Here is an 18,178-nt window from a genome sequence, read left to right as displayed (position 1 = left end):
TAGTGTTCCATGCTTATTACGAATCTGTGTGCTTTCCTCTGCTTTCCTCTGTTTTATATTCCTTATGGGTGCCGTATTTATGTTATGTCATCTGCTTCTGTGCGTTACTATGTGTTTGTGTGATATCTTGTGCCTTGAGCCGGGGGTCTTTCGGAAACAGCCTTTCTACTTCATCAGAGGTAGAGGTATGGACTGCGTACATCTTACCCCCCCCAGACCCCACTAAGTGGGAATACACTGGGTTTGTTGTTGTTGCCAACTTAAGAAGCAATTACAGTAAAGGCCACCTACCTCAAACTTTTCAAATCAAATAGACAAAACTATATCACAACAAAAAATAAGTATACACTCTCCACACTAACAAAATAGCAAACCATCTAAGGGAACAAACCCAACATACCAATGTGATGAATCCATGATATCTCAACATTAACATCAAAATCGCTATCGAAGGAAAAAATAGACAAAAATAAAAATCATACCTCAAACTGGTAAATCTCACAAATGGTCAATATAGGAAGGGATAGCCAAAACAAAATCCTTCGCAACCGAAGAGGCAAGTCTAAGGATCTCAAACTCAAAAATAGGCAACAAAACTAAATTGCTGACTCAAAAACCATAAAGAAATATGGAAGGTCAAAATACATTTGATACCACAACATATGTCTTTAATACCCCACAAAGTTCTCTCTCAGTCTGAGCCTTAGAGCATTTCGGTAAAGCAAAACTTTGAGTCTAAAAATTTTAAAAATATCTTTGCAGGTATGAAAACTTTGAATATTGTTGTATTTCTATAATTTCAACTTTTTGTTATGTATAGCATTGAATAAGTTTTTCATCAATACCAATTTCATCAAAATTCGACATCAAATGAGGGAGTTATGGCCGATTTTCTAGATGGTATCGAAATTGCCCAAGTTTGATGGTCGACCTAGCGGACCGCCAAGTACTTGGTGGATCATCAAGTATCCCATCAGGCCAAGACAGAACATCCTATTTCTGGCCCCCAAGTGACAGCCAAAGTGGTGAACCGTCAAGGGGTCCGTCAGGTCAAAAATGAATGGCCCATTCCTAACCCTCGAGTGACGAAAGACTTAGTGTACCATCAGTCCTACTAATGAACCGTCACTTTAACCATCATATATCCCGATCAGCAGTTTTCAACTCATTTTCTTTAAAGTGCATTTTGGTCTTTTCTACTCTTTCCCCAACTTCTATAAATACTCCCTTAAGGGTTAAGGGACTCATTTTATCTTTTCTTCTACTCCAAAAATAAAAATTAGGGTTTCCAAATCAAGATCCCTTTTTTCTTCTTTCCAGCAAATTAAGAGAGGATCAAGAGCAAAAATTAAGAATTCTTCAAAAGGCTTTGAAGAAAGAGTTTCCCCAAGGTATGTAGATGTTGATTCTTGGGCCCCTTTCATCCAAGAAGCTCAAGTAACCCTTTTCTAAATCTTAAAGATTTTATGTTTATGTATTTCTAATGATTCCTATGAGTTAAAATATATGTTTCTTCTATAATTGAGTTGTGATTTATGTTCGTGTAAAAGAATATAAATCCTTGGCCTTAGTACATGGTATTTGAGTGGTAAATGGATTATGTACTCCTTGATGATGTTGATTGATTTCCAATATGGAATGTTTATGCAGTTTGTATGAATTTATGAGATTATACGGGTTGGAAACATGTAAATTTGGTTATTCATGATGAGTAGTTGGGTTATTATTTCTATGCCTAAGTTGTGCATGTGAGGTGTTCGATAAAATGTCTATGAGACTAAAAGTCAAGTATTATAGTCAAATAGTGATCTAATGACTTCTAAAATACGGTTATGTGTCATGGTCCTTGATGTGTTCATGATTTTTGGGTTTAGAATTAGTTGATTAAGCAGGGCATGTCTCCCATTGTTTTGATAAAAGATTAGGAGAAGCATTTGGGCCATGATCGTATATTGAATAGGAAGCCCCAAATTATGAGCTAGTTTATGCATGACTAGTGTTTGATAAAATGCCTAAGTGAATGAATTATTCCATACTAGTAGGGAATCCTCAAATAAATGTGAACCTGTGCATATCTAGTGTTTGTTGAAGGACCCTAGTGAGTGAGTGGAGATATGATGGTTGTAAATTCCCTAATTGTGGACTCTTTGTTATATTCTAAGTTTTTAAAACATGCTAAGTGATTAGCAAATAAGCTATGACATAATAGTGTGAAGTCTCCTAAGAGATGTGATACCCAAACATATGTTAAGACTGATATAGGTATGAAATGGTTAAGGTAAAACCTTGTTGAATGGAGTTTGATCTAATAGCATGTTTCCCCTATATTATTATATGATTATTATCCCAGGATTCTTAAAGTGACCCTTTTGTGATGATGCATATATAATGGTGATGATTAAGGTATGTTTATGATAATACATGAATGATTGTGATAGTGAATAGATAATCGTGATGATGTGAGAATGATTATGTTTTACTTTTATGTTATTGAGTCCTGGGGTATTTATACCCGAAAATAGAGCTGTTGTCTAGAGCCCATGTCAGTTTTACGGTTGTTCCAATCGAGCCATGATTATCGAAACTCAGTGAACTATAGAACTATGTATCTTCAGACAAATGCGGAGCTTAATCAAGCTCTGTAATCTCAGTTATCTCTGTAATCTCTGTATCGCTAGTAATCTAGCCTCTATATTATAATCAACTCAGATCTAATAGTATTCAAGAGATTCAATTCTAATCTCAATTTAAGAGCTTATTCATGAGTATCACAAGTCAGATGCTATGATTTAATACCATTCTGTCAGATATGGAACTAAGTAATATCAGTGTAACTCAGTCAGATCTTTTGAGAAATATAATCAGTATCAAATTCAACTCAGTCTAAGTTCAGTTAAAAATTAAATCAGTATCTTTCAGTTAGGAGTAGAAACTAGCACTGAGTGAGCTCAAGGATGGGGACTCACCTACTAGTGGAGGGTGTGATCCTTAGATGCAATCGTTGTGCTCCAGAACTACGTAGTTAGCGTAGGTTGAGACATCACACCTACTAGATGAGGGTGGATGAGAGACATCATACCTACTAGATGCGGGTAGATAAGGTGGCTTGACCTATTAGATGAGAGCTCCACCATTCTCGTATGAGGACCTTATAGATGAGGGTCATATAAAGATAATGTCTTTATCCTTGGAACGGTATTGACACCCTTCCAACCGAGGTAAGAGGTTGGAACCCTAAGAGATAGTAGGGGCATGTCGGTTAAGTAACTACTTCCCACAGTCTCAATTTTGGAATCAGTCTCAAACTTCAAAAAAGAGCTCAGTTCAGTGTACCGAATGTAAGGCTATTAGATATAGGCCATCATGTATGATTATCTGCAAATTTGAAGATCTGCGACTACATAGACCGATCTCAAAATCAGTTATTAGATCTCAAAATCAGTTATCAAGTAGTATTATTATCCACAGATTTAGAGACTACATGCTAGATAGGGTTGATCTCAGTTTTAGTCAATTATTCTTATTATTAGTAGATTCGGAGACAACCTATTAGCTAGGGTTGCTATCAATTTTAGAAGCTTCAGATACTCGTAGTCTCAGTATGTCCAAAAATTTTAGAATTTCAGTATATTCCAAATCAGTTACGAGAGTTATTTTGAGTACGCTCAGTGACAGTATATGCAGTATGTTGAGTAATTACAGATTCTTTATGTATGCTAATCCAGCTCTTGTATATTATTCAGTTAAGTTATGTTCATGCATAAGCCCTTGCATTTAGCCTTACCTCATCTACACACTCGGTATATTTTTGTACTGACGTACTTATGCTATGGTGTTTTATTTGACACCATAGGTTCAGAGGCACAGGATCCAGAGTATCCCTATCAGTTTAGTCCTAGTTAACAACAGTAGTAGTGAGTCCTCTTCTTTTGAGGATGAATCTCAGTTTACTATTATTGCATCAGATTTTGTTTATATTTTCAGTTTACAAAGTTAGTTGGGGACATGCCCCATCAACTTCATAGTTCAGACAGTTTATAGTCCTTTCAGATAGATGTTGATGTATTAGTATTCAGTTTTCAGTTTTGAGTATGTTCAGATGTATTGAACCTTATGGCTAGTTTTCATATATATTTAAGATATTATGTAGTGTATAGGTACAGATATTAGTAAAGGGTTATCTTGTGGTCCTTCGGGTCCATAAGCATCGTGTGACATCTCGGGATGGGATCTCAGGGAATTATAAACTTAGTATCAGAGGCTAAGGTTCAATAGTATCCTAGGGAGTCTGAAAAGCTGCATCCAGTAGAGTCTTGTGCATGGGTGTATAGCACGCCACATTTATGTACAAGAGGTTACAGGATGTACTTAAGAGTAATTTCCCTTCTTTCAGTATTCATATCATGTGAGTGAGCATGAGCTCAAGATGATCCTCAATCTAATCCACTTGCTTCTTTCAATAACAGAGTATGCCTCTTCGCATAGATTTTATCCATGGGATAGATGACCAGCCCCCTCATCTAGTAGATCCTAAAAATGAAAGCGTGTCACATGTAGAGTTTCGGGCATCTTTCCAGGCACTAGCCCAAGCTGTGACTAATGTTCATGGGAACCGTAAGGCTGTAGTCCTACCTTAGCAAGATGGGGATTCTGCCGTATCCAGGATTAGAAGCTTTATGAGGATGAACCTGCCCAAATTCTTTGGGTCAGTAGTAGGTGAGGATCCATAATTGTTTCTTGAGGAGGTAAAGAAGATCACCCAAATTATGCATGTGTCAGAGGAGGAGAGTGTAGAGTTAGCATCTTATAGATTGAAAGATATTGCTTATGATTGGGTAGTGATGTAGGAGGAGAGTAGAGGGGAGAATGCAGCTCCTGTGACTTGGTCAGAGTTTAGAGTGCCTTTTTAGATAGATTTTTCCCTCTAGAGATGAGAGAGGTGAAGGTAGAGAAGTTTATGAACCTAAGGCAAGGTTCCATGACCGTGAAAGACTATTGTCTTAAGTTTAACCAATTAGCTAAGTATGCTTTTGACTTGGTAGCTTAACCTAGAGCGAGTATGAGTAAGTTTTTGTCTAGTGTATCGAGTTATGTGTTGAAAGAGTGTAGAGCTGCCATGCACAATAGAGATATGGACCTTTCTAGGCTAATGATTCATGCGCAACAAATTAAGGCAGATAAAATAAAAGAAGGATAGAGAGTGAGTAAGAGAGCCAAAATAAGTAGTCGTAGTTTCTCCCAAGCAGGGTCACATAGTGGTAACCTTTCTCACCATAGTTAGAAGTTTTCAATCCCAGCTCTATCCTCAGCTAGTGAACGATGCTTTAAGATTTAGAGTAGTGAGAGTAGGGGTCTTACCTAACCGTTGTGTGAAGAATTCGGTAAGAATCATAAGGGAGAATGTAGAGCCAGTAGCGATGCGTGCTTTGGATGTGGCAAAACCGATCATAAAGTTTGAGACTGTCTTAAGACAGGTCCCCGAAGTCAGGTAGTCATCCTTCAGGCTCTTCTTTATTGGGAAAGATCCCCTGAAATAGACCTGGGTAAGTTATGAGCCCTTCATCATTATGATATGCATTATTAGATATTTTGTTTTCATTTTGAGCTTATATACTACCATGACTCATACCCGAATTTCAGGTCTTAGTCGTTCAATTATGACCCAGTCATAGATGGCTCGCGCACCGCTCTAGTATTTTAGTGAAGTGTGTTTTGAGGGACATAGAGTCCCAAGGAGGAGATGCCTCACAGTATCATGATGTTACATGCCAGTAGATTCATCCCGATTCATGATTAAATTTCCTTTATAAAATTAACATTAGTTATTATTTCATTGTCAAGTCGTTTTTTTGGAAGTTAGCTTAGCCGGACATTCATGCATTAGATGTGCACATTTAGTAGAAAGAGTTCAGCTAGTCAGCGTGTGTTCAGGAGATTATTCCAGTTATGAGTCCATGCATTAGATATGCATATTTGTTACGAGAATTCAGCTATGAGTAGATTCAGTCGAGTATTCCTTGCATCAGATATGCATGCCCAGTGTGAGAACTCAGTATGTCAGTCGTTCTAGTTGCGTAGTCATACCATGAGATATTTTCATTTCTTGAGTAAGTGTTGTTGCTCTATTTACCCAATCTATAAATATGAGAGTTGAGGACAAATGTTCCCAAGGGGGATATAATGTAATACCCCGCAAATTTCTCTCTTAGTCTGAGCCTTAGAGCATTTTCAATAAAGCGAAAATCCGAGTCTAAAAATTTCAGAAATATCTTCCCAAGTATGAAACACTTTGAATCGTGTTGTATTTCTATAATTTCAACTTTTTGTTATGTAGGTCATTGAATAAGATTTCCATCGATACCAATTTCCTCAAAATCCAACATCAAACGAGGGAGTTAAGGCCGATTTACTAAACGGTATTGGAATCGCCCAAGTTTGATGGTCGACCTGGCGGACCGCCAAGTCCTTGGTGGACCAATAAGTGTCCCTTCAGACCAAGATAGAATATACCATTTCAGGCTCCTGACTGACGGCCAAAGTGGTGGATCATCAAAAAGTTGACAGACCGTCAAGGGGTCTGTCAGGTCAAAATAGAATGGCCCATTCCTGACCCTCAAGTGACGAACGACTTGGTGGACAATCTGTCCCTCTGACAGACCATCACTTCAACCATCACATACCCTGATCAGTAGTTTTCAACTCTTTTTCTTTAAAAGGCATTTTGGTCTTTTCCACTCTTTCCGCAACTTCTATAAATACCCCCTTAAGGGTTAAGGGCCTCATTTTCTCTCTTCTTCCACTCCAAAAATAAAAATTAGGGTTTCCAAATCAAGATCCCCTTTTTCTTCTTTCAAGAAAATTAAGAGAGAATCAAGAGCGAAAATCAAGAATTCTTCCGAAGGCTTTCAAGAAAGAGTTTCCCCAAGGTATGTACAAGGTGATTCTTGGGCCCCTTTCATCCAAGAAGCTCAAGTAGCCCTTTTCTAAATCTTAAAGATTTCATGTTTATGATTTTTAATGATTCCTGTGAGTTAAAATATATATTTCTTCTATGATTCAGTTGTGATTTATGTTTGTGTACAAGATTATAAATCCTTTGCCTTAGTTTGTGGTATTTGAGTGGTAAATGGATTATGTACTCATTGATGATGTTGATTGATTTCCAAGATGAAATTTTTATGTGGTTTGTATGAATCTATAAGATTATACGTGTTGGAAACATGAAAATTTGGTTGTTTATCATGAGTAGTTGGGTTATTATTCCTATGCCTAAGTTGTGCATATGAGGTGTTCGATAAAATGTCTATGAGACTAGAAATCAAGCATTGTAGTTAAATAGTGATGTAATGACTTCTAAAATATGGTTATGTGTCATGGTCGTTGATGTGTTCATGATTTTTGGGTGTAGAATTTGTTGATTAAATAGAGCATGTCTCCCATAGTTTTGATAAAAGCTTAGGAGAAACATTTGGGCCATGACAGTATGTTGAATAGGAAGCCCCAAATTATGAGCTAGTCTATGCATGCCTAGTGTTTGATAAAATGTCTAAGTGAATGAATTATTCCATGCTAGTAGGGAATCCCCAAATAAGTGCGAACCCGTGCATGTCTAGTGTTTGTTGAAGGACCCTAGTGAGTGAGTGGAGATATGATGGTTGTAAATTCCCCAATTGTGGGCACTTTGTTATATGCTAACGTTTTAACACATGTCAAGTGATTAGCAAATAAGCTATTACATGATAGTGTGAAGTCTCCTAAGCGATGTGATACCCAAACACCTGTTAAGACTGATATAGGTATTAAATGGTTGAGGTAAAACCTTGTTGAATGGAGTTCGGTCTAATAGCATGTTTCCCCTATGTTATTATATGATTATTATCCCAAGATGCTTAAAGTGACCCTTTTGTGATGATGCATTAATGATGGGGATGATTAAGGTATGATTGCGATAATACATAAATGGTTATGATGGTGAATGGACGATCGTGATGATGTGAGAATGATTATGTTTTGCTTTTATGTTATCGAGTCCTGAGGGTATTTATACCCAACAACAGAGCTGTTGTCTAGAGCCCGTGTCAATTTCGCGATAGTTCGAATTGACCCATGATTCTCAAAACTTAGTGAACTATAGAACTATGTATCTTCAGACAAGGGCAGAGCGTAATCAGGCTCTGTAATCTTAGTTATCTCTGTAATATCTTTATCACTAGTAATCTAACCTTCGTCCTGTAATCAGTTCAGATCTAATAGTATTCAAGTGATTCAATTCTAATCTTAGAAGAGATTTGAATAATCTATTCAAGCTCTACATCGTCAGTCAGATGCTATGATTCGATACCTTTCTGTCATATACAGAACTAAGTAATCTCAGCGTAACTTAGTTAGATCTCTTAAGAAATATAATCAGTATCAGATTTAGCTCAATCTAAGTTTAGTTAAGAATCAAATCAGTGTCTTTCAGTTAGGAGTAGGAACTAGCATCGAGTGAGCTCAAAGATGGGGACTTACCTACTAGTTGAGCTTGTAATCCTTAATGCGATCATTGTGCTCCAGAACTACATAGCTAGTGTAGGTTGAGACATCACACCTGCTAGATGAGGGTGGATGAGAGACATCATACCTGCTAGATGAGGGTAGATGAGGTGGCTTGACTTGTTAGATGAAGGCTTCACCGTTCTCGTATGAGGATCTGATAGATGAGGGTCATATAAAGATAATGTCTTTACCCATGGCACGGTATTGACACCTTTCTAATCGGAGTTAGAGGTTGGACCCCTAAGAGATAGTAGGGGTATGTCGGTTAAGTAACTACTTCCCACAGTCTCAGTTTCAAAATGAGTCTCACACTTCAAGAAAGAGCTCAGTTCAATGTACAGACTGCAAGGTTATTAGATATAGGCCATCATGTATAATTATCTGCAAATTCGAAAATCCGCTACTAGATAGGCGTATCTCAAAATCAATTATCAGATCTCAAAATCAGTTATCAAGTAGTATTATTATCCACAGATTCAGAGACTACCTGCTAGATAGGGTTGATCTCAGTTTCAGTCAATCATTCTTATAATTAGCGAATTCGAAGACAACCTGTTAGCTAGGGTTGCTATCTATTTCAGAAGCTTCAGATACTAGTGTCTCAGTATGTCCAAAAATTTTAGAATTTCAGTATATTCAGTATCAGTTACCAGGGTTATTCTAAGTACGCTCAATGACAGTATGAGCAGTATGTTCAATAATTACAGATTCTTTATTTATGCTAATCCAACTTTGCATATTATTCTGTTAAGTTATGTTTATGCATAAGCCCTTGCATTTAGCCTTACCTCGTCTACATACTCGGTACATTTTTGTACTGACGCATTTATGCTATGGTGTTTTATTTGACACTATAGGTTCAGAGGCACAGGATCCAGAGTATCCCCATCAGTTTAGTCCTAGTCAACAGCAGTAGCAGTGAGTCCTCTTCTTTCGAGGATGAATCTCATTTTACTATTATTGCATCAGATTTTGTTTATATTTTTAGTAGAAGAAGTTAGTTGGGGACATGTCCCATCAAATCCATAGTTCAGACAGTTTACAGGCTTTTCAAATGGATGTTGATGTATTAGTATTCAGTTTTCAGTTTTGAGTATGTGTAGATGTATTGAACCTTATGGCTAGTTTCTGCATTTATTTAAGATATTATGCAGTGTATAGGTACAGATATTAGTAAAGGGTTAGCTTGTGGTCCTTTGGGTCCATAAGCACCGTGTGACATCTCGGGATGGGATCTCAGGGCGTTATAATGTCAATATCAATCTAATACAGCTAACCCAGAGAGTACATAGTCTACCTCGCTGCTCTAGGAGAAAGAAATCACAAAATTGGGCTACATATACTCAAGCCACCAAATAATATCACAAGGAAATAAAAGTCTAACTAGATAACACTTGTCAATATAGCTACCTAAAGAGGATCAAATTCATCGTATAACAATATTAAGTAATATTATCAATTAAAATCAATAGCGTCACGCAGTGGTAGAAATAGCAACAGAAATATCAATATCTACATACTGAACATGCTGTACCAAAATAAACATCCATATCATGTACCACTCAAGGGCTATAATAGGGCTAATGTGCCAAGTTAAACGGGACTCAAACCAAAAAACCACACCCATAGAGGAAAACATCAACAATTATCTACTCTATCCACTACTAAAAGAAATAAACCATAGAGTAATAACACAAATAATAAATCCAATATAAGGCAAATAATGACTGATATAAATTCATCAAGGCATACAATCATTAATGGGTATGAATATCCCAATACACATAATAAGAGATAAGGAGGGAAATAAAAGCACACCAATTATGGGAACATCCAAAATCACAAGCTTGAAGAGCATAGGGAAAATACATCTAAACTGGTCCAATTCGGACCGACTTACTAAATCATCAATGAGTCGCCAAGTGCACTATCTGTCACTGAAGATGTCACAACATTATGAGGTGATATAAAGAAGCTGAAGGACCAAAAATCTTAGGTTAGGCACACTCCCTAAACTAGTAGTCGGTCTCTCTACAATTGAAGCAAACTCTTAAAGCACCAAAATGGCGAGACATAAACTAAGCCCAAATGGCTGGCCAACTGATGTTAGGAGAAATTCGCTAAATTATGTCCATACTTCTGAAATGACATCCTATCTGAAGAACCCTAGGTTGGCAAGGAAAATATATAATAACTCTAGTTGATCATTTATCTCATACCTGGGGTATTCTTTGAACTAGTGCCTTATCACAACATAAACAAACCAAGATCCTTGAATACTCTGAGATATTGCCCCTCAATATCCATAATGGCCTTCATGGCCTAAAGAACCTTACTACACTCTATAAGTCTAATGAGAATTTTTCCCATTATGATCATTATGGAAAGTTTGAGAGCAACTCATAGTACCGAATAAAGTCTGCATAGAGCTGATAGGCTGCATATTAAGATGAACTCTACCGGAATAATTCTTACTCTCAGAAAAAATACAAATAACATTACACTGATGGCATGCCTCTTGTCTCTATTTCCATACATCTCAATACTTGTGGCCTCTATAGTTCTCTCATAATCAATATCCTGATAGAATGAAGATTCAACTACTATTTAGTGTTCCAACATAAGATGGAGTGGCAATACTAACCCTCTAACATATCCATGCACCAATATATGCATCAGAAGGATGTCGCATAGGAAAATACATGGACCACAAGAGAAATCTAATCTCGTACTCAAAACTGGTAAAGAACCCTAATGGACACGAATAGACCAAAATTATTTTTGTTTGCTATTTAAGATCTTTGATGTCAATATCTGACTCTCTAGTCCATTGCTACGCTACAACTCTGGAAATTTGTATTGAAGTCTTATCTATATCTATCAATAATGTCGCATCATCCTTCGGGGATAGACTGGAGTCAAAGAATATGTTTGAGGTTCATACCAATGTGGACACCAGATTAGGAGTCAAGAAGTGAATTTCCTAAAATGTCATGGTAGACTCTTAAAGATAGGTTACGGACGTCTCCACATTGATCTACAGGATTCCTTTAATACTTAGATCTTGTACTAATATACTGGTTAACCTAGGCTCTAATACAAATTTATCACGACCCAATTTTTCAGGACATGATGGCACCTACCGTAACCCACCAATAGGTAAGACAACCCAGAGTTCAGAATGGCTACTAATAAACTATTCAATAATATGAGGAAAAATGGAATATATGAAATAAAGATCAATACATAGAGGAATCCAAAAACCTAGTGGTATTAGTTCAAGAGCTTTTAAACATAATAAGAGTACAAAAGTAATATATCAAGGAGAAATACACTGATACAATTATCTCCAAATACAACTTAGAGACTAGTATAAAACATAGGAGAGAGACAAGTAATACTCCAAATGTTGGGAGCTCACTCTAAGTATTCGAACCAGGGCTATTTCGCACAATGAACACATCAATAATGATAACTAGCACTATGATCTGCAGGCTAAAGAAGTACAATATGAGTACTAAATGAAATCTACACAAAAAAGTCTAGAAATTATGTAACAAGTCAATGAAAATAAAAAGGGACAACTATCCTATTCATGTACAAAAGTCAAACATAACAAGACTAAGGAAGTATCAAGGTGAACTATCCTATTCAAGCTTCATTTAATCTACGATAATACTATACTATATATCCTAGACCAACATATTCATAAAGGGTGAAAGAAAGATATATAATACTATGCAAGGTCAAGAAATGACTATGCAATATAGACAATGAAGGGAGGGATATACAATACTAACATACCTTTATATAGCTAGATATATATACATATAAAAATTAGGTCATCTTAAAGTATAACTAATAACATCATATCGCTATTCTTAGACCTCATTATAATACTATCAAGATTAAAATACTAACATACTCAGGGTTTCTAACTGCAGTAATGACAAATCTGTCATAGGCAAGCAATAATAATGATCATAACAATGATAATAACAATATCAATAGCATTATAAATAACCAGAAACTCTAAACAACCAAGTATCTAGTTGAGCCTATGCATACCCTACTGTCCTAAAATCAAAAGGTTCAATTGGCATACAACAACACAAGGCATATTGTTCACCCATATCTATGAAATCATCCTATATCGGCTGATAACTATAGGTGCATACTGGTTATAGGCGATGCACATACAAGAATGAATGCAAAGTACGTAATCAATGCAATAACTCATAATAATTATCCTTATCAGGACCATCATCATAGTCATCAACCTCCTACCTTATCTAGCATCAATATATCATTAATATATCCACCAGCCTTGTCGGGTATCAGAATCATCACAATAGTATACTCCAACCTTGTTGGGTATCAACATTAGCACAATAGTATTCTACGGCCTTGTCGGGTATTAATAACATCATAATAGTATCCTCTTGTCTTGCTAGGTATCAATATCATCATAATAGTATCCTCCAGCCTTATCGAGTATTAATATCACAACAATAATCATTATTGTATAACATACACTAAAAATATTGATAATGCTCAACTTACATATCAAATTAAGTGCAAGGCAGTTTTCGTTAATATATTTACCTAACTTTGGAGTTGGGGTTGAATTCATGAGGAACAATGTGAGTGGTGATCAAATTAATTCAAAATGATAGATACAAGTTAACTTCAAACAAATGGTAAAAAAAGATAAAATTGGAGAGATAGGTTCCTACGCTAATTTTTTTTTGGTTTTTATAGTATAAATTTAGGGCTACGAATAATTAGAGTTTAATAATTATGCACGGATCTTGGGATTATACATTACTAATGGAGTGATATATGGGTGTTAGCAATCAACATCAATTTAGTAAGACAAATATGGGAAGGTTTGGTTATGGATTTTGGTGCTAGTCTTTAAACAAAACACCAAACTTTCACCCATTGTTTCTTTTGAATACCTAATAGGTATGTTTAACAATTTGTAACCACAAAATCAATCTAGGCATCCCTATTTCTAGGATGATACCCTTATGTCTAAAATAGTGAAAATTTAGCAAGCTACACACATAATTGTCAATCATTGTTTTGGTTTCCATATTTCTCTTTTAAGGATGATATGGTTCCTAAACTTCACCCAAAACTCTTCTTTCATAGATGGCCTTGAGCTTTCTAGATCTTGGAGCTTTCAGTCATCAAACCCATGTGGGTATTTGGGGCTTTCACCCATCAAATCTCGACCATATTAGAATAGGAATGATAAAACCCATAAAAATTAATTACCAAATAGATGATAACAGTAACAACCCACACATACTTTAACCCCTATTCAGACATAACACCAAGAGAGAGATTTAGCTACACATAAGATAAATCAGTTAGATATACCCATAATCTCCACTGAAATAAATTGTTGAAATTTTAAGGAAATGTTACTTCAAACTTGGCTCTCCCATAATATCAAAAATGGTAGTGAGCAAATCTTCCACTTAGAATGTCTCCAATGTATTCTTTACCCAAAATTTACATAATATTTTCTTCTCCAAAAAAAGAAGGCTATAGAGTCAAGAGCTTAAACCTAAAAATGAGGGAAGATGGAATATGATACATGAGGTTAGGGTTTGAGTCTTTTTGTCAAAATTTGGATCGGCCACTTGCATTTCAAATTTTGCCCTTCGGCTGAATATTTCTGCTGAGCTGCAATCACATAAACTTGGTCGTGACCATAGTTATGCTACTGCAACTAACTCACAGAACCATGTTTGATTGACTTTTAGCGTACATATTGTAATCGCAGTCAGCAAACCGCAATCGTGGTATATAAGACTCTTATGTTACATGTATTTAGCTACACTTTTCCATCTCTCTTTTGATCATTTTAAGCTCCATTCCACATCATCCATCCCTTCAACTCTTTGCCTGTAAAGAGTGGATATTAGCGCAATTAAATACAATTATGTCTCATTTATTCATCCAAAACAAGGTAATATATATGAATATTTAGTATGAGTGAGTGGTAAAATCACCACTCATCAACACCCCCAACTTAAAGATATTGCATGTACTCAAGCCACACTACCTCTTACCATGAGATAAAATTATTTATGCCCAGACTTCATGCCTTAAAGATTACAGTGACTTTAACCTTACTCACTACCACTACTTAGCTCATTGCACATGGGCTAAGAAAACTTTGCTACACCCCTCACTATAAAATTGCTATATTTAAGGCTACATAGGACTTCAAAGAGTGACCAAGCACGAAGAAACCAATACACTAGAAGTGACCCCCTTTTGACCATAACTAAGCTATAGTCCATTTGCATCATTGCCAGAAGGTGACAAAATCACCCACCCCAAATTGTTTCATATGCCAACCTCATAATATAAAGAATTCTTCACAGAAAGCTACAAAATATGCCATAATAAATTTTAGGTGGACAACTCTCTCCCTAACAAAAGAAATCCCCATATAAAAAGAGTCATACCATAGGCTTACCCCTATTTTCAATCACCACCACAAAGAATGTACATGGTTGGAGATCTCAAAGGATATTTTAATCTTGTAGCATAGGTTCAAGTTAGGGTTGGATATCATTGGTGAATAACATGGCTACACCCTTCCTTAAACATCTACATCACACTTTTTCAATACTCCTTTTTGACTATAGGCCACTCTTTTGTGTTTTCTCTCTTTTATCATGCCTACCTTATATTTCCTTTGTTTACCTAACTTCATTCATATCTTTATCTTTCACTTTCATGCAATTCCTTACTTTGTTTGACTCTTTGTTTTTCTATTCAATTCTTTTTAAAGTCTAGGCATATTATGCATATAACTATATCTTTGTGGCACCAAAATTACTTCCATCAATCTTTACCACCCCTAACTTAGGATTTTAGTATTGAATTACATTCTCATGTTCAAAGATGGTAGGGTTCAAAAAAAAATAAAAATAATGGTTTACCAGTTGTAATGTGTTTGACAAAGAAAGGCCCAAAGGGTCAAAGTAGGTAACTAGGTATTATATTCATGCTTAGGTAGGATTTTTAAGCTAGAGTGGGCTTCCAAAATCACAAAAGTGGTGTAAGATCATTTCTCCAACAAAATACAATCAATGTTAGCTTTGAAAGACTAATGGGGCAAGTTCTAGAAAATACAAGTGTACAAGGGATAAATAATAACATCTCACCACACATGGCATGCAAAATTTATAAAGGGGTCTCAATTATCCCTCCCGCGAGAGAAAAAATGAGAGTATCTATTTTTATTTACAAGTGAAAATCTTGCAAAGCCACAAAAAGAGAGAAAGTCTTGTTACAAAATTTCTCACTTCCATGCCCTTGATCTTGTTTTGAAAAATTTTGGACAAAGAGGATCGTTCATTTTACATTAGCACCACACATAATTTGATAAAATATGGCAACAACCAAAGCCTTAGTTTCATAATGAGGCTCAAAACGGGCAAACTACCCAAATGGCTACTCAGACTTCACCAATGGATACAAATAGTGACCCCAACTTTATAAAATCTAATGTCATAGGTATTCAGACTTCCCTTGCATCTTTGACATTTATGCTACGGGTACTCAGAATTTCCCTTCACCTAGTCTCAAAACTCAAACTCAGTGCTAGTCATGCATCATTAAAATCCAAAATAGAATGTAAAGAGTACTAAGAGAAAAACTAAAACTAAGAGAAAAACATGATAAACCATAAAATATGGGCACTAATTAGGTAACCCAAAAATATAACATCCAAAAACACAATAAAACCCATATCCAAAACATCATCCAAAAATAATCATCAAAGTAAATATTCGGGGGCACCCCCAACTATAAGAATATAGTGTCCTCACTATAAGTACAATCAAGTAAAAGTAAAAGGGTCTCCCTGAATATGCATCATGAGTCTCTCTCTCATATTAAATCTATATCCTCACCACCATCCTTAATATTTAACCACTCAGCAGGTGGTTCGTCATCACTGCCAAGCCTAGAAGAAGAAAATTTGGCATTAGGCTTTAGGGCCTTCCATAGACCCTTAACCCCTTCCACATTTTGTTGAAAAGTTTACCTTTTTTCTTATCTTTATTTATTATCTTCTCATGTGAAGTCTGGAGGTCCATATACGATGAAGCCAAGGTTGAATAAGCTCTCTCTAGGATTGCTACTGTATCACCCTATGTCTTTTGTTGCTTCTTATATTTCTCATAATCTGCAACGGACACATATGAATGACGCCTAGTAGATGGCTTCCATAATCCCTAAGGCAAACTTACTAATAGCTCTCTAATGTCCCTAGCATTAACACCCAAGTCATCCAAAGGCCCAATGGTGGATCTCCTATATGATTTAGGCTCAATAACTGCTGACTTGTCTGAGTTAACTTTTTTGTTTTTTGTTGTGCCTATTTGCACCTTTGTTATTTTTTTGAGTGGAGTGATGCTGGTACTTAGTTTCACTCAGGTATCTATAGGATACTCTTCCACCCTTTCTATTTAGCATAGTTAAGTAATAAGAAAAGGGAAGGGAAGAAGTATACCACTCCAAAACTTTTATTGCCTCTATTCTTTAAGGATAATATAGCCCAAATTTAGATTAATGCCAGTCATTAGGCAGGCTACAATGTGAGATAAAACTCAGTGATAGGCGTTATATGGGTACACGGTGATACTCTATTACAGATAATGTGGAACCAAATTTTTGCCTCTGCAAAAAATTTATGTGTGGAGATCCCTTTTTGGTAGCAGCCCAGGAAAACTCTCTGTATGAGCAAAGAACGTTAGCCATCCAGGTTCCTAGCTCATGGCCCTTTGCTTAAAAGTCTGCCATGTTAGTATCCTAAAGAATATGCACATCATTAACCTATTGCACTTCAAAATGCACATTCCTTCCCCGAATCTTCATTATTGGGTTTGGAAGAGAGATAGCACTCAAGTTTGTATAAAACTCCTGCACCCATTGCTTATTTTCCTCACAAAGATCTGGGATAAAGAATATCCATCTGAAATAAGCAAGCCTTTCAAAGAATCTTGGATTCTATTCTGGGACCATATCAATGCACACGCCTCTATCCAACAACAATTTAGCTCTCAAAAGGTTATTATCATGCTATCTTTGGTAATATGGGGCCATGAATTAGATGTGGTCATAATCTCCCATTGTGAGGTTTATAACCTATAATCAATGTCAACTCAAGCCAATTTTAGTGTTATCATACTAAAAACATGCTAGAATAAACAATTAAACTAATATGGTAGTGTTATGGGTAGTTTTGAGGGTGGATTAGGATGTGCATAAATTTTGACACCTGGCAGAATCTGCTCTTAGGTATGGTGATCACCGTATCTAAGATCAGGTATGATAGTTTCTGCACTGTGTTTGAAATGTAATTTTAACCCCAATCCTTCATTTCAAATAGGCATGGTAACATTATAATCAATGAATTTGAGCCTATAGTGTATGATTGTAGCCCGTAAGCTTGAAAAAATTAAACTAAACTCATTGGGGAGTTCAATCAAAAACATAGAATACATGATTACTCTAATCTTTTAAAGTTTACTTGGGTACTCAAGACTTCACCATTAGCATGTACACCTACTATAACAGCCAACCGCAGCAAAAACTTTAACCAAGC

The sequence above is a fragment of the Capsicum annuum genome, chromosome 11, assembly GCF_002878395.1.
Source record: "Capsicum annuum cultivar UCD-10X-F1 chromosome 11, UCD10Xv1.1, whole genome shotgun sequence".
In the NCBI taxonomy this organism is placed as follows: Eukaryota; Viridiplantae; Streptophyta; class Magnoliopsida; order Solanales; family Solanaceae; genus Capsicum; species Capsicum annuum.
Note: the sequence above shows the minus strand (reverse complement) of the source record.